Raw genomic sequence first — 18,818 nt, forward strand, 5'->3', positions numbered from 1 at the left:
TCAAGCCAGAAAACAACGAAAATCGGCGAGAAATCGTCGTTTTGCATCGAAATATGCGGTTTTCTCTAAGAATTTTGATGATTTCGTGCAGAATTCTGCTGTTTTCTTGCAATTCAGCTGTTGAATCTTGGTAAAAAGTCATGATTTTGTAGATTTTGTGCTCTTCTTTGCGAATTCAAGATAGAAAACAACGAAAATCAGCGAAAAATCGTCGTTTTGCATCGAAATATGCGGTTTTCTCTAAGAATTTTGATGATTTCGTGCAGAATTCTGCTGTTTTCTTGCAATTCAGCCGCTGAATCTTGGTAAAAAGTCATGATTTTGTAGATTTCGTGCTCTTCTTTGCAAATTCATGCCAGAAAACAACGACAATCGGCGAGAAATCGTCGCTTTGCATCGAAATATGCGGTTTTCTGTAAGAATTTTGATGATTTCGTGCAGAATTCTGCTGTTTTCTTGCAATTCAGCCGTTGAATTTTGGTAAAAAGTCTTGATTTTGTAGATTTAGTGCTCTTCTTTGCGAATTCAAGCCAGAAAACAACGAAAATCGGCGAGAAATCGTCGTTTTGCATCGAAAAATGCGGTTTTCTGTAAGAATTTTGATAATTTCGTGCAGAATTCTGCTGTTTTCTTGCAATTCAGCCGTTGAATCTTGGTAAAAAGTCATGATTTTGTAGATTTCGTGCTTTTCTTTGCGAATTCAAGCCAGAAAACAACGAAAATCGGCGAGAAATCGTCGTTTTGCATCGAAATATGCGGTTTTCTGTAAGAATTTTGATGATTTCGTGCAGAATTCTGCTGTTTTCTTGCAATTCAGCCGTTGAATCTTGGTAAAAAGTCATGATTTTGTAGATTCCGTGCTCTTCTTTGCGAATTCAAGATAGAAAACAACGAAAATCAGCGAGAAATCGTCGTTTTGCATCGAAATATGCGGTTTTCTCTAAGAATTTTGATGATTTCGAGCAGAATTCTGCTGTTTTCTTGCAATTCAGCCGTTGAATCTTGGTAAAACGTAATGATTTTGTAGATTTCGTGCTCTTCTTTGCGAATTCAAGCCAGAAAACAACGAAAATCGGCGAGAAATCGTCGTTTTGCATCGAAATATGCGGTTTTCTCTAAGAATTTTGATGATTTCGTGCAGAATTCTGCTGTTTTCTTGCAATTCAGCTGTTGAATCTTGGTAAAAAGTCATGATTTTGTAGATTTTGTGCTCTTCTTTGCGAATTCAAGATAGAAAACAACGAAAATCAGCGAAAAATCGTCGTTTTGCATCGAAATATGCGGTTTTCTCTAAGAATTTTGATGATTTCGTGCAGAATTCTGCTGTTTTCTTGCAATTCAGCCGCTGAATCTTGGTAAAAAGTCATGATTTTGTAGATTTCGTGCTCTTCTTTGCAAATTCATGCCAGAAAACAACGACAATCGGCGAGAAATCGTCGCTTTGCATCGAAATATGCGGTTTTCTGTAAGAATTTTGATGATTTCGTGCAGAATTCTGCTGTTTTCTTGCAATTCAGCCGTTGAATCTTGGTAAAAAATCATGATTTTGTAGATTTCGTGCTTTTCTTTGCGAATTCAAGCCAGAAAACAACGAAAATCAGCGAGAAATCGTCGTTTTGCATCGAAATATGCGGTTTTCTGTAAGAATTTTGATGATTTCGTGCAGAATTCTGCTGTTTTCTTGCAATTCAGCCGTGGAACCTTGGTAAAAAGTGATGATTTTGTAGATTTCGTGCTCTTCTTTGCGAATTCAAGCCAGAAAACAACGAAAATCGGCGAAAAATCGTTGTTTTGCATCGAAATATACGGTTTTCTGTAAGAATTTTGATGATTTCGTGCAGAATTCTGCTGTTTTCTTGCAATTCAGCCGTTGAATTTTGGTAAAAAGTCTTGATTTTGTAGATTTAGTGCTCTTCTTTGCGAATTCAAGCCAGAAAACAACGAAAATCGGCGAGAAATCGTCGTTTTGCATCGAAAAATGCGGTTTTCTGTAAGAATTTTGATAATTTCGTGCAGAATTCTGCTGTTTTCTTGCAATTCAGCCGTTGAATCTTGGTAAAAAGTCATGATTTTGTAGATTTCGTGCTTTTCTTTGCGAATTCAAGCCAGAAAACAACGAAAATCGGCGAGAAATCGTCGTTTTGCATCGAAATATGCGGTTTTCTGTAAGAATTTTGATGATTTCGTGCAGAATTCTGCTGTTTTCTTGCAATTCAGCCGTTGAATCTTGGTAAAAAGTCATGATTTTGTAGATTCCGTGCTCTTCTTTGCGAATTCAAGATAGAAAACAACGAAAATCAGCGAGAAATCGTCGTTTTGCATCGAAATATGCGGTTTTCTCTAAGAATTTTGATGATTTCGAGCAGAATTCTGCTGTTTTCTTGCAATTCAGCCGTTGAATCTTGGTAAAACGTAATGATTTTGTAGATTTCGTGCTCTTCTTTGCGAATTCAAGCCAGAAAACAACGAAAATCGGCGAGAAATCGTCGTTTTGCATCGAAATATGCGGTTTTCTCTAAGAATTTTGATGATTTCGTGCAGAATTCTGCTGTTTTCTTGCAATTCAGCTGTTGAATCTTGGTAAAAAGTCATGATTTTGTAGATTTTGTGCTCTTCTTTGCGAATTCAAGATAGAAAACAACGAAAATCAGCGAAAAATCGTCGTTTTGCATCGAAATATGCGGTTTTCTCTAAGAATTTTGATGATTTCGTGCAGAATTCTGCTGTTTTCTTGCAATTCAGCCGTTGAATCTTGGTAAAAAGTCATGATTTTGTAGATTTCGTGCTCTTCTTTGCAAATTCATGCCAGAAAACAACGAAAATCGGCGAGAAATCGTCGTTTTGCATCGAAATATGCGGTTTTCTGTAAGAATTTTGATGATTTCGTGCAGAATTCTGCTGTTTTCTTGCAATTCAGCCGTTGAATCTTGGTAAAAAGTCATGATTTTGTAGATTTCGTGCTCTTCTTTGCGAATTCAAGCCAGAAAACAACGAAAATCGGCGAGAAATCGTCGTTTTGCATCGAAATATGCGGTTTTCTGTAAGAATTTTGATGATTTCGTGCAGAATTCTGCTGTTTTCTTGCAATTCAGCCGTTGAATCTAGGTAAAAAGTCATGATTTTGTAGATTTCGTGCTCTTCTTCGCGAATTCAAGATAGAAAACAACGAAAATCGGCGAGAAATCGTTGTTTTGCATCGAAATATGCGGTTTTCTGTAAGAATTTTGATGATTTCGTGCAGAATTCTGCTGTTTTCTTGCAATTCAGCCGTTGAATCTAGGTAAAAAGTCATGATTTTGTAGATTTCGTGCACTTCTTGGCGAATTCAAGATAGAAAACAACGAAAATCGGCGAGAAATCGTTGTTTTGCATCGAAATATGCAGTTTTCTCTAAGAATTTTGATGATTTCGTGCAGAATTCTGCTGTTTTCTTGCAATTCAGCCGTTGAATCTTGGTAAAAAGTCATGATTTTGTAGATTTCGTGCTCTTCTTTGCGAATTCAAGCCAGAAAACAACGAAAATCGGCGAGAAATCGTCGTTTTGCATCGAAATATGCGATTTTCTGTATGAATTTTGATGATTTCGTGCAGAATTCTGCTGTTTTCTTGCAACTCAGCCGTTGAATCTAGGTAAAAAGTCATGATTTTGTAGATTTCGTGCTCTTCTTGGCGAATTCAAGATAGAAAACAACGAAAATCGGCGAGAAATCGTTGTTTTGCATCGTAATATGCAGTTTTCTCTAAGAATTTTGATGATTTCGTGCAGAATTCTGCTGTTTTCTTGCAATTCAGCCGTTGAATTTTGGTAAAAAGTCATGATTTTGTAGATTTCGTGCTCTTCTTTGCAAATTCATGCCAGAAAACAACGACAATCGGCGAGAAATCGTCGCTTTGCATCGAAATATGCGGTTTTCTGTAAGAATTTTGATGATTTCGTGCAGAATTCTGCTGTTTTCTTGCAATTCAGCCGTTGAATCTTGGTAAAAAATCATGATTTTGTAGATTTCGTGCTTTTCTTTGCGAATTCAAGCCAGAAAACAACGAAAATCAGCGAGAAATCGTCGTTTTGCATCGAAATATGCGGTTATCTGTAAGAATTTTGATGATTTCGTGCAGAATTCTGCTGTTTTCTTGCAATTCAGCCGTGGAACCTTGGTAAAAAGTGATGATTTTGTAGATTTCGTGCTCTTCTTTGCGAATTCAAGCCAGAAAACAACGAAAATCGGCGAAAAATCGTTGTTTTGCATCGAAATATACGGTTTTCTGTAAGAATTTTGATGATTTCGTGCAGAATTCTGCTGTTTTCTTGCAATTCAGCCGTTGAATCCAGGTAAAAAGTCATGATTTTGTAGATTTCGTGCTCTTCTTGGCGAATTCAAGATAGAAAACAACGAAAATCGGCGAGAAATCGTTGTTTTGCATCGAATTATGCGGTTTTCTGTAAGAATTTTGATGATTTCGTGCAGAATTCTGCTGTTTTCTTGCAATTCAGCCGTTGAATCTTGGTAAAAAATCATGATTTTGTAGATTTCGTGCTTTTCTTTGCGAATTCAAGCCAGAAAACAACGAAAATCAGCGAGAAATCGTCGTTTTGCATCGAAATATGCGGTTTTCTGTAAGAATTTTGATGATTTCGTGCAGAATTCTGCTGTTTTCTTGCAATTCAGCCGTGGAACCTTGGTAAAAAGTGATGATTTTGTAGATTTCGTGCTCTTCTTTGCGAATTCAAGCCAGAAAACAACGAAAATCGGCGAAAAATCGTTGTTTTGCATCGAAATATGCGGTTTTCTGTAAGAATTTTGATGATTTCGTGCAGAATTCTGCTGTTTTCTTGCAATTCAGCCGTTGAATTTTGGTAAAAAGTCATGATTTTGTAGATTCCGAGCTCTTCTATGCGAATTCAAGATAGAAAACAACGAAAATCAGCGAGAAATCGTCGTTTTGCATCGAAATATGCGGTTTTCTCTAAGAATTTTGATGATTTCGAGCAGAATTCTGCTGTTTTCTTGCAATTCAGCCGTTGAATCTTGGTAAAAAGTAATGATTTTGTAGATTTCGTGCTCTTCTTTGCGAATTCAAGCCAGAAAACAACGAAAATCGGCGAGAAATCGTCGTTTTGCATCGAAATATGCGGTTTTCTCTAAGAATTTTGATGATTTCGTGCAGAATTCTGCTGTTTTCTTGCAATTCAGCCGTTGAATCTTGGTAAAAAGTCATGATTTTGTAGATTTTGTGCTCTTCTTTGCGAATTCAAGATAGAAAACAACGAAAATCAGCGAGAAATCGTCGTTTTGCATCGAAATATGCGGTTTTCTCTAAGAATTTTGATGATTTCGTGCAGAATTCTGCTGTTTTCTTGCAATTCAGCCGTTGAATCTTGGTAAAAAGTCATGATTTTGTAGATTTCGTGCTCTTCTTTGCAAATTCATGCCAGAAAACAACGACAATCGGCGAGAAATCGTCGCTTTGCATCGAAATATGCGGTTTTCTGTAAGAATTTTGATGATTTCGTGCAGAATTCTGCTGTTTTCTTGCAATTCAGCCATTGAATCTTGGTAAAAAGTCATGATTTTGTAGATTTCGTGCTCTTCTTTGCGAATTCAAGCCAGAAAACAACGAAAATCGCCGAGAAATCGTTGTTTTGCATCGAATTATACGGTTTTCTGTAAGAATTTTGATGATTTCGTGCAGAATTCTGCTGTTTTCTTGCAATTCAGCCGTTGAATCTAGGTAAAAAGTCATGATTTTGTAGATTTCGTGCTCTTCTTGGCGAATTCAAGATAGAAAACAACGAAAATCGGCGAGAAATCGTTGTTTTGCATCGAATTATGCGGTTTTCTGTAAGAATTTTGATGATTTCGTGCAGAATTCTGCTGTTTTCTTGCAATTCAGCCGTTGAATCTAGGTAAAAAGTCATGATTTTGTAGATTTCGTGCTCTTCTTGGCGAATTCAAGGTAGAAAACAACGAAAATCGGCGAGAAATCGTTGTTTTGCATCGAAATATGCAGTTTTCTCTAAGAATTTTGATGATTTCGTGCAAAATTCTGCTGTTTTCTTGCAATTCAGCCGTTGAATCTTGGTAAAAAGTCATGATTTTGTAGATTTCGTGCTCTTCTTTGCGAATTCAAGCCAGAAAACAACGAAAATCGGCGAGAAATCGTCGTTTTGCATCGAAATATGCGGTTTTCTGTAAGAATTTTGATGATTTCGTGCAGAATTCTGCTGTTTTCTTGCAATTCAGCCGTTGAATCTAGGTAAAAAGTCATGATTTTGTAGATTTCGTGCTCTTCTTCGCGAATTCAAGATAGAAAACAACGAAAATCGGCGAGAAATCGTTGTTTTGCATCGAAATATGCGGTTTTCTGTAAGAATTTTGATGATTTCGTGCAGAATTCTGCTGTTTTCTTGCAATTCAGCCGTTGAATCTAGGTAAAAAGTCATGATTTTGTAGATTTCGTGCACTTCTTGGCGAATTCAAGATAGAAAACAACGAAAATCGGCGAGAAATCGTTGTTTTGCATCGAAATATGCAGTTTTCTCTAAGAATTTTGATGATTTCGTGCAGAATTCTGCTGTTTTCTTGCAATTCAGCCGTTGAATCTTGGTAAAAAGTCATGATTTTGTAGATTTCGTGCTCTTCTTTGCGAATTCAAGCCAGAAAACAACGAAAATCGGCGAGAAATCGTCGTTTTGCATCGAAATATGCGATTTTCTGTATGAATTTTGATGATTTCGTGCAGAATTCTGCTGTTTTCTTGCAACTCAGCCGTTGAATCTAGGTAAAAAGTCATGATTTTGTAGATTTCGTGCTCTTCTTGGCGAATTCAAGATAGAAAACAACGAAAATCGGCGAGAAATCATTGTTTTGCATCGTAATATGCAGTTTTCTCTAAGAATTTTGATGATTTCGTGCAGAATTCTGCTGTTTTCTTGCAATTCAGCCGTTGAATTTTGGTAAAAAGTCATGATTTTGTAGATTTCGTGCTCTTCTTTGCAAATTCATGCCAGAAAACAACGACAATCGGCGAGAAATCGTCGCTTTGCATCGAAATATGCGGTTTTCTGTAAGAATTTTGATGATTTCGTGCAGAATTCTGCTGTTTTCTTGCAATTCAGCCGTTGAATCTTGGTAAAAAATCATGATTTTGTAGATTTCGTGCTTTTCTTTGCGAATTCAAGCCAGAAAACAACGAAAATCAGCGAGAAATCGTCGTTTTGCATCGAAATATGCGGTTATCTGTAAGAATTTTGATGATTTCGTGCAGAATTCTGCTGTTTTCTTGCAATTCAGCCGTGGAACCTTGGTAAAAAGTGATGATTTTGTAGATTTCGTGCTCTTCTTTGCGAATTCAAGCCAGAAAACAACGAAAATCGGCGAAAAATCGTTGTTTTGCATCGAAATATACGGTTTTCTGTAAGAATTTTGATGATTTCGTGCAGAATTCTGCTGTTTTCTTGCAATTCAGCCGTTGAATCCAGGTAAAAAGTCATGATTTTGTAGATTTCGTGCTCTTCTTGGCGAATTCAAGATAGAAAACAACGAAAATCGGCGAGAAATCGTTGTTTTGCATCGAATTATGCGGTTTTCTGTAAGAATTTTGATGATTTCGTGCAGAATTCTGCTGTTTTCTTGCAATTCAGCCGTTGAATCTTGGTAAAAAATCATGATTTTGTAGATTTCGTGCTTTTCTTTGCGAATTCAAGCCAGAAAACAACGAAAATCAGCGAGAAATCGTCGTTTTGCATCGAAATATGCGGTTTTCTGTAAGAATTTTGATGATTTCGTGCAGAATTCTGCTGTTTTCTTGCAATTCAGCCGTGGAACCTTGGTAAAAAGTGATGATTTTGTAGATTTCGTGCTCTTCTTTGCGAATTCAAGCCAGAAAACAACGAAAATCGGCGAAAAATCGTTGTTTTGCATCGAAATATGCGGTTTTCTGTAAGAATTTTGATGATTTCGTGCAGAATTCTGCTGTTTTCTTGCAATTCAGCCGTTGAATTTTGGTAAAAAGTCATGATTTTGTAGATTCCGTGCTCTTCTATGCGAATTCAAGATAGAAAACAACGAAAATCAGCGAGAAATCGTCGTTTTGCATCGAAATATGCGGTTTTCTCTAAGAATTTTGATGATTTCGAGCAGAATTCTGCTGTTTTCTTGCAATTCAGCCGTTGAATCTTGGTAAAAAGTAATGATTTTGTAGATTTCGTGCTCTTCTTTGCGAATTCAAGCCAGAAAACAACGAAAATCGGCGAGAAATCGTCGTTTTGCATCGAAATATGCGGTTTTCTCTAAGAATTTTGATGATTTCGTGCAGAATTCTGCTGTTTTCTTGCAATTCAGCCGTTGAATCTTGGTAAAAAGTCATGATTTTGTAGATTTTGTGCTCTTCTTTGCGAATTCAAGATAGAAAACAACGAAAATCAGCGAGAAATCGTCGTTTTGCATCGAAATATGCGGTTTTCTCTAAGAATTTTGATGATTTCGTGCAGAATTCTGCTGTTTTCTTGCAATTCAGCCGTTGAATCTTGGTAAAAAGTCATGATTTTGTAGATTTCGTGCTCTTCTTTGCAAATTCATGCCAGAAAACAACGACAATCGGCGAGAAATCGTCGCTTTGCATCGAAATATGCGGTTTTCTGTAAGAATTTTGATGATTTCGTGCAGAATTCTGCTGTTTTCTTGCAATTCAGTCATTGAATCTTGGTAAAAAGTCATGATTTTGTAGATTTCGTGCTCTTCTTTGCGAATTCAAGCCAGAAAACAACGAAAATCGCCGAGAAATCGTTGTTTTGCATCGAATTATACGGTTTTCTGTAAGAATTTTGATGATTTCGTGCAGAATTCTGCTGTTTTCTTGCAATTCAGCCGTTGAATCTAGGTAAAAAGTCATGATTTTGTAGATTTCGTGCTCTTCTTGGCGAATTCAAGATAGAAAACAACGAAAATCGGCGAGAAATCGTTGTTTTGCATCGAATTATGCGGTTTTCTGTAAGAATTTTGATGATTTCGTGCAGAATTCTGCTGTTTTCTTGCAATTCAGCCGTTGAATCTAGGTAAAAAGTCATGATTTTGTAGATTTCGTGCTCTTCTTGGCGAATTCAAGGTAGAAAACAACGAAAATCGGCGAGAAATCGTTGTTTTGCATCGAAATATGCAGTTTTCTCTAAGAATTTTGATGATTTCGTGCAAAATTCTGCTGTTTTCTTGCAATTCAGCCGTTGAATCTTGGTAAAAAGTCATGATTTTGTAGATTTCGTGCTCTTCTTTGCGAATTCAAGCCAGAAAACAACGAAAATCGGCGAGAAATCGTCGTTTTGCATCGAAATATGCGGTTTTCTGTAAGAATTTTGATGATTTCGTGCAGAATTCTGCTGTTTTCTTGCAATTCAGCCGTAGAATCTTGGTAAAAAGTGATGATTTTGTAGATTTCGTGCTCTTTGCGAATTCAGGCCAGAAAACAACGAAAATCGGCGAGAAATCGTTGTTTTGCATCGAAATATGAGGTTTTCTGTAAGAATTTTGATGATTTCGTGCAGAATTCTGCTGTTTTCTTGCAATTCCGAAATCTACAAAATCATGACTTTTTACCAAGATTCAACGGCTGAATTGCAAGAAAACAGCAGAATTCTGCACAAAATCATCAAAATTCTTACAGAAAACCGCATATTTCGATGCAAAACGATTATTTCTCGCCGATTTTCGTTGTTTTCTGGCTTGAATTCGCAAAGAAGAGCACGAAATCTACAAAATCATGACTTTTTACCAAGATTCAACGGCTGAATTGCAAGAAAACAGCAGAATTCTGCACGAAATCATCAAAATTCTTACAGAAAACCGCATATTTCGATGCAAAACGACGATTTCTCGCCGATTTTCGTTGTTTTCTGGCTTGAATTCGCAAAGAAGAGCACGAAATCTACAAAATCATGACTTTTTACTAAGATTCAACGGCTGAATTGCAAGAAAACCGCAGAATTCTGCCCGAAATCATCAAAATTCTTACAGAAAACCGCATTTTTCGATGCAAATCGACGATTTCTCACCGATTTTCGTTGTTTTCTGGCTTGAATTCGCAAAGAAGAGCACGAAATCTACAAAATCATGACTTTTTACCAAGATTCAACGGCTGAATTGCAAGAAAACAGCAGAATTCTGCACAAAATCATCAAAATTCTTACAGAAAACCGCATATTTCGATGCAAAACAACGATTTCTCGCCGATTTTCGTTGTTTTCTGGCTTGAATTCGCAAAGAAGAGCACGAAATCTACAAAATCATGACTTTTTACCAAGATTCAACGGCTGAATTGCAAGAAAACAGCAGAATTCTGCACGAAATCATCAAAATTCTTACAGAAAACCGCATATTTCGATGCAAAACGACGATTTCTCGCCGATTTTCGTTGTTTTCTGGCTTGAATTCGCAAAGAAGAGCACGAAATCTACAAAATCATGACTTTTTACTAAGATTCAACGGCTGAATTGCAAGAAAACCGCAGAATTCTGCACGAAATCATCCAAATTCTTACAGAAAACCGCATTTTTCGATGCAAATCGACGATTTCTCACCGATTTTCGTTGTTTTCTGGCTTGAATTCGCAAAGAAGAGCACGAAATCTACAAAATCATGACTTTTTACCAAGATTCAACCGCTGAATTGCAAGAAAACAGCAGAATTCTGCACGAAATCATCAAAATTCTTACAGAATACCGCATATTTCGATGCAAAACAACGATTTCTCGCCGATTTTCGTTGTTTTCTGGCTTAAATTCGCAAAGAAGAGCACGAAATCTACAAAATCATCACTTTTTACCAAGATTCTACAGCTGAATTGCAAGAAAACAGCAGAATTCTGCACGAAATCATCAAAATTCTTACAGAAAACCGCATATTTCGATGCAAAACGACGATTTCTCGCCGATTTTCGTTGTTTTCTGGCTTGAATTCGCAAAGAAGAGCACGAAATCTACAAAATCATGACTTTTTACTAAGATTCAACGGCTGAATTGCAAGAAAACCGCAGAATTCTGCACGAAATCATCAAAATTCTTACAGAAAACCGCATTTTTCGATGCAAATCGTCGATTTCTCACCGATTTTCGTTGTTTTCTGGCTTGAATTCGCCAAGAAGAGCACGAAATCTACAAAATCATGACTTTTTACCAAGATTCAACGGCTGAATTGCAAGAAAACAGCAGAATTCTGCACGAAATCATCAAAATTCTTACAGAAAACCGCATATTTCGATGCAAAACAACGATTTCTCGCCGATTTTCGTTGTTTTCTATCTTGAATTCGCCAAGACGAGCACGAAATCTATAAAATCATGACTTTTTACCTAGATTCAACGGCTGAATTGCAAGAAAACAGCAGAATTCTGCACGAAATCATCAAAATTCTTACAGAAAACCGCATATTTCGATGCAAAACGACGATTTCTCGCCGATTTTCGTTGTTTTCTCGCTTGAATTCGCAAAGAAGAGCACGAAATCTACAAAATCATGACTTTTTACCAAGATTCAACGGCTGAATTGCAAGAAAACAGCAGAATTCTGCACGAAATCATCAAAATTCTTACAGAAAATCGCATATTTCGATGCAAAACGACGATTTCTCGCCGATTTTCGTTGTTTTCTGGCATGAATTTGCAAAGAAGAGCACGAAATCTACAAAATCATGACTTTATACCAAGATTCAACGGCTGAATTGCAAGAAAACAGCAGAATTCTGCACGAAATCATCAAAATTCTTAGAGAAAACCGCATATTTCGATGCAAAACGACGATTTCTCCCTGATTTTAGTTGTTTTCTATCTTGAATTCGCAAAGAAGAGCACGAAATCTACAATATTATGACTTTTTACCAAGATTCAACGGCTGAATTGCAAGTAAACAGCAGAATTCTGCACGAAATCGTCAAAATTCTTAGAGAAAACCGCATATTTCGATGCAAATCGACGATTTCTCGCCGATTTTCGTTGTTTTCTGGCTTGAATTCGCACAGAAGAGCACGAAATCTACAAAATCATCACTTTTTACCAAGATTCAACGGCTGAATTGCAAGAAAACAGCAGAATTCTGCACGAAATCATCAAAATTCTTAGAGAAAACCGCATATTTCGATGCAAAACGACGATTTCTTGCCGATTTTCGTTGTTTTCTGGCTTGAATTCGCAAAGAAGAGCACGAAATCTACACAATCATTACTTTTTACCAAGATTCAACGGCTGAATTGCAAGAAAACAGCAGAATTCTGCACGAAATCATCAAAATTCTTAGAGAAAACCGCATATTTCGATGCAAAACGACGATTTCTCGCCGATTTTCGTTGTTTTCTGGCTTGAATTCGCAAAGAAGAGCACGAAATCTACAAAATCATGACTTTTTACCAAGATTCAACGGCTGAATTGCAAGAAAACAGCAGAATTCTGCACGAAATCATCAAAATTCTTACAGAAAACCTCATATTTCGATGCAAAACGACGATTTCTCGCCGATTTTCGTTGTTTTCTGCCTTGAATTCGCAAAGAAGAGCACGAAATCTACAAAATCATCACTTTTTACTAAGATTCTACGGCTGAATTGCAAGAAAACAGCAGAATTCTGCACGAAATCATCAAAATACTTACAGAAAACCGCATTTTTCGATGCAAATCGACGATTTCTCACCGATTTTCGTTGTTTTCTGGCTTGAATTCGCAAAGAAGAGCACCAAAACTACAAAATCATCACTTTTTACCAAGATTCAACGGCTGAATTGCAAGAAAACAGCAGAATTCTGCACGAAATCATCAAAATTCTTAGAGAAAACCGCATATTTCGATGCAAAACGTCGATTTCTCGCTGATTTTCGTTGTTTTCTATCTTGAATTCGCAAAGAAGAGCACGGAATCTACAAAATCATGATTTTTACCAAGATTCAACGGCTGAATTGCAAGAAAACAGCAGAATTCTGCACGAAATCATCAAAATTCTTACAGAAAACCGCATATTTCGACGACAAAACGACGATTTCTCGCCGATTTTCGTTGTTTTCTGGCTTGAATTCGCAAAGAAGAGCACGAAATCTACAAAATCATGACTTTTTACCAAGATTCAACGGCTGAATTGCAAGAAAACAGCAGAATTCTGCACGAAATCATCAAAATTCTTACAGAAAACCGCATTTTTCGATGCAAATCGACGATTTCTCGCCGATTTTCGTTGTTTTCTGGCTTGAATTCGCAAAGAAGAGCACGAAATCTACAAAATCATGACTTTTTACCAAGATCCAACGGCTGAATTGCAAGAAAACAGCAAAATTCTGCACGAAATCATCAAAATTCTTACAGAAAACCGCAAATTTCGATGCAAAACAACGATTTCTTGCCGATTTTCGTTGTTTTCTGGCTTGAATTCGCAAAGAAGAGCACGAAATCTACAAAATCATCACTTTTTACCAAGATTCTACGGCTGAATTGCAAGAAAACAGCAGAATTCTGCACGAAATCATCAAAATTCTTACAGAAAACCGCATATTTCGATGCAAAACGACGATTTCTCGCCGATTTTCGTTGTTTTCTGGCTTGAATTCGCAAAGAAGAGCACGAAATCTACAAAATCATCACTTTTTACCAAGATTCTACGGCTGCATTGCAAGAAAACAGCAGAATTCTGCACGAAATCATCAAAATTCTTACAGAAAACCGCATATTTCGATGCAAAACAACGATTTCTCGCCGATTTTCGTTGTTTTCTGGCTTGAATTCGCAAAGAAGAGCACGAAATCTACAAAATCATCACATTTTACCAAGATTCTACGGCTGAATTGCAAGAAAACAGCAGAATTCTGCACGAAATCATCAAAATTCTTACAGAAAACCGCATATTTCGATGCAAAACGGATTTCTCGCCGATTTTCGTTGTTTTCTGGCTTGAATTCGAAAAGAAGAGCACGAAATCTACAAAATCATGATTTTTTACCAAGATTCAACAGCTGAATTGATAGAAAACAGCAGAATTCTGCACGAAATCATCAAAATTCTTAGAGAAAACTGCATATTTCGATGCAAAACGACGATTTCTCGCCGATTTTCGTTGTTTTCTGCCTTGAATTCGCAAAGAAGAGCACGAAATCTACAAAATCATCACTTTTTACTAAGATTCTACGGCTGAATTGCAAGAAAACAGCAGAATTCTGCACGAAATCATCAAAATTCTTACAGAAAACCGCATTTTTCGATGTAAATCGACGATTTCTCACCGATTTTCGTTGTTTTCTGGCTTGAATTCGCAAAGAAGAGCACGAAATCTACAAAATTATGACTTTTTACCAAGATTCAACGGCTGAATTGCAAGAAAACAGCAGAATTCTGCACAAAATCATCAAAATTCTTAGAGAAAACCGCATATTTCGATGCAAAACATCGATTTCTCGCCGATTTTCGTTGTTTTCTGGCTTGAATTCGCAAAAGAAAAGCACGAAATGTACAAAATCATGACTTTTTACCAAGATTCAACGGCTGAATTGCAAGAAAACAGCAGAATTCTGCACGAAATCATCAAAATTCTTAGAGAAAACCGCATATTTCGATGCAAAACGACGATTTCTCGCTGATTTTCGTTGTTTTCTATCTTGAATTCGCAAAGAAGAGCACGAAATCTACAAAATCATTACTTTTTACCAAGATTCAACGGCTGAATTGCAAGTAAACAGCAGAATTCTGCACGAAATCGTCAAAATTCTCATCAAAATTCTTAGAGAAAACCGCATATTTCGATGCAAAACGACGATTTCTCGCTGATTTTCGTTGTTTTCTATCTTGAATTCGCAAAGAAGAGCACGAAATCTACAAAATCATGACTTTTTATCAAGATTCAACGGCTGAATTGCAAGTAAACAGCAGAATTCTGCACGAAATCGTCAAAATTCTTAGAGAAAACCGCATATTTCGATGCAAAACGACGATTTCTCGCCGATTTTCGTTGTTTTCTGGCTTGAATTCGCAAAGAAGAGCACCAAATCTACAAAATCATCACTTTTTACCAAGATTCAACGGCTGAATTGCAAGAAAACAGCAGAATTCTGCACGAAATCATCAAAATTCTTAAAAAAAAACGCATATTTCGATGCAAAACGACGATTTCTCGCCGATTTTCGTTGTTTTCTGGCTTGAATTCGCAAAGAAGAGCACGAAATCTACAAAATCATCACTTTTTACCAAGATTCAACGGCTGAATTGCAAGAAAACAGGAGAATTCTGCACGAAATCATCAAAATTCTTAGAGAAAACCGCATATTTTGATGCAAAACGACGATTTCTCGCTGATTTTCGTTGTTTTCTATCTTGAATTCGCAAAGAAGAGCACGGAATCTACAAAATCATGATTTTTACCAAGATTCAACGGCTGAATTGCAAGAAAACAGCAGAATTCTGCACGAAATCATCAAAATTCTTACAGAAAACCGCATATTTCGATGCAAAACGACGATTTCTCGCCGATTTTCGTTGTTTTCTGGCTTGAATTCGCAAAGAAGAGCACGAAATCTACAAAATCATGACTTTTTACCAAGATTCAACGGCTGAATTGCAAGAAAACAGCAGAATTCTGCACGAAATCATCAAAATTCTTACAGAAAACCGCATTTTTCGATGCAAAACGACGATTTCTCGCCGATTTTCGTTGTTTTCTGGCTTGAATTCGCAAAGAAGAGCACGAAATCTACAAAATCATGACTTTTTACCAAGATTCAACGGCTGAATTGCAAGAAAACAGCAAAATTCTGCACGAAATCATCAAAATTCTTACAGAAAACCGCATATTTCGATGCAAAACAACGATTTCTTGCCGATTTTCGTTGTTTTCTGGCTTGAATTCGCAAAAAAGAGCACAAAATCTACAAAATCATCACTTTTTACCAAGATTCTACGGCTGAATTGCAAGAAAACAGCAGAATTCTGCACGAAATCATCAAAATTCTTACAGAAATCCGCATCTTTCGATGCAAAACGACGATTTCTCGCCGATTTTCGTTGTTTTCTGGCTTGAATTCGCAAAGAAGAGCACGAAATCTACAAAATCATCACTTTTTACCAAGATTCTACGGCTGCATTGCAAGAAAACAGCAGAATTCTGCACGAAATCATCAAAATTCTTACAGAAAACCGCATATTTCGATGCAAAACAACGATTTCTCGCCGATTTTCGTTGTTTTCTGGCTTGAATTCGCAGAGAAGAGCACGAAATCTACAAAATCATCACATTTTACCAAGATTCTACGGCTGAATTGCAAGAAAACAGCAGAATTCTGCACGAACTCATCAAAATTCTTACAGAAAACCGCATATTTCGATGCAAAACGACGATTTCTCGCCGATTTTCGTTGTTTTCTGGCTTGAATTCGCAAAGAAGAGCACGAAATCTACAAAATCATGACTTTTTACCAAGATTCAACGGCTGAATTGCAAGTAAACAGCAGAATTCTGCACGAAATCGTCAAAATTCTTAGAGAAAACCGCATATTTCGATGCAAAACGATGATTTCTCGCCGATTTTCGTTGTTTTCTGGCTTGAATTCGCACAGAAGAGCACGAAATCTACAAAATCATCACTTTTTACCAAGATTCAACGGCTGAATTGCAAGAAAACAGCAGAATTCTGCACGAAATCATCAAAATTCTTAGAGAAAACCACATATTTCGATGCAAAACGACGATTTCTTGCCGATTTTCGTTGTTTTCTGGCTTGAATTCGCAAAGAAGAGCACGAAATCTACAAAATCATGACTTTTTACCAAGATTCAACGGCTGAATTGCAAGAAAACAGCAGAATTCTGCACGAAATCATCAAAATTCTTAGAGAAAACCGCATATTTCGATGCAAAACGACGATTTCTCGCCGATTTTCGTTGTTTTCTGGCTTGAATTCGCAAAGAAGAGCACGAAATCTACAAAATCATGACTTTTTACCAAGATTCAACGGCTGAATTGCAAGAAAACAGCAGAATTCTGCACGATATCATCAAAATTCTTACAGAAAACCTCATATTTTGATGCAAAACGACGATTTCTCGCCGATTTTCGTTGTTTTCTGCCTTGAATTCGCAAAGAAGAGCACGAAATCTACAAAATCATCACTTTTTACTAAGATTCTACGGCTGAATTGCAAGAAAACAGCAGAATTCTCCACGAAATCATCAAAATTCTTACAGAAAACCGCATTTTTCGATGTAAATCGACGATTTCTCACCGATTTTCGTTGTTTTCTGGCTTGAATTCGCAAAGAAGAGCACGAAATCTACAAAATCATGACTTTTTACCAAGATTCAACGGCTGAATTGCAAGTAAACAGCAGAATTCTGCACGAAATCGTCAAAATTCTCATCAAAATTCTTAGAGAAAACCGCATATTTCGATGCAAAACGACGATTTCTCGCTGATTTTCGTTGTTTTCTATCTTGAATTCGCAAAGAAGAGCACGAAATCTACAAAATCATGACTTTTTATCAAGATTCAACGGCTGAATTGCAAGTAAACAGCAGAATTCTGCACGAAATCGTCAAAATTCTTAGAGAAAACCGCATATTTCGATGCAAAACGACGATTTCTCGCCGATTTTCGTTGTTTTCTGGCTTGAATTTGCAAAGAAGAGCACCAAATCTACAAAATCATCACTTTTTACCAAGATTCAACGGCTGAATTGCAAGAAAACAGCAGAATTCTGCACGAAATCATCAAAATTCTTACAGAAAACCGCATTTTTCGATGCAAAACGACGATTTCTCGCCGATTTTCGTTGTTTTCTGGCTTGAATTCGCAAAGAAGAGCACGAAATCTACAAAATCATGACTTTTTACCAAGATTCAACGGCTGAATTGCAAGAAAACAGCAAAATTCTGCACGAAATCATCAAAATTCTTACAGAAAACCGCATATTTCGATGCAAAACAACGATTTCTTGCCGATTTTCGTTGTTTTCTGGCTTGAATTCGCAAAAAAGAGCACAAAATCTACAAAATCATCACTTTTTACCAAGATTCTACGGCTGAATTGCAAGAAAACAGCAGAATTCTGCACGAAATCATCAAAATTCTTACAGAAAACCGCATATTTCGATGCAAAACGACGATTTCTCGCCGATTTTCGTTGTTTTCTGGCTTGAATTCGCAAAGAAGAGCACGAAATCTACAAAATCATCACTTTTTACCAAGATTCTACGGCTGCATTGCAAGAAAACAGCAGAATTCTGCACGAAATCATCAAAATTCTTACAGAAAACCGCATATTTCGATGCAAAACAACGATTTCTCGCCGATTTTCGTTGTTTTCTGGCTTGAATTCGCAGAGAAGAGCACGAAATCTACAAAATCATCACATTTTACCAAGATTCTACAGCTGAATTGCAAGAAAACAGCAGAATTCTGCACGAACTCATCAAAATTCTTACAGAAAACCGCATATTTCGATGCAAAACGACGATTTCTCGCCGATTTTCGTTGTTTTCTGGCTTGAATTCGCAAAGAAGAGCACGAAATCTACAAAATCATGACTTTTTACCAAGATTCAACGGCTGAATTGCAAGAAAACAGCAGAATTCTGCACGAAATCATCAAAATTCTTAGAGAAAACCGCATATTTCGATGCAAAACGACGATTTCTCGCCGATTTTCGTTGTTTTCTGGCTTGAATTCGCAAAGAAGAGCACGAAATCTACAAAATCATGACTTTTTACCAAGATTCAACGGCTGAATTGCAAGAAAACAGCAGAATTCTGCACGAAATCATCAAAATTTATACAGAAAACCTCATATTTTGATGCAAAACGACGATTTCTCGCC

This window comes from Gnatocerus cornutus, unplaced genomic scaffold, assembly GCF_029298725.1.
Source record: "Gnatocerus cornutus isolate USDA-ARS CGAHR unplaced genomic scaffold, icGnaCorn1.1 ctg00000037.1, whole genome shotgun sequence".
In the NCBI taxonomy this organism is placed as follows: Eukaryota; Metazoa; Arthropoda; class Insecta; order Coleoptera; family Tenebrionidae; genus Gnatocerus; species Gnatocerus cornutus.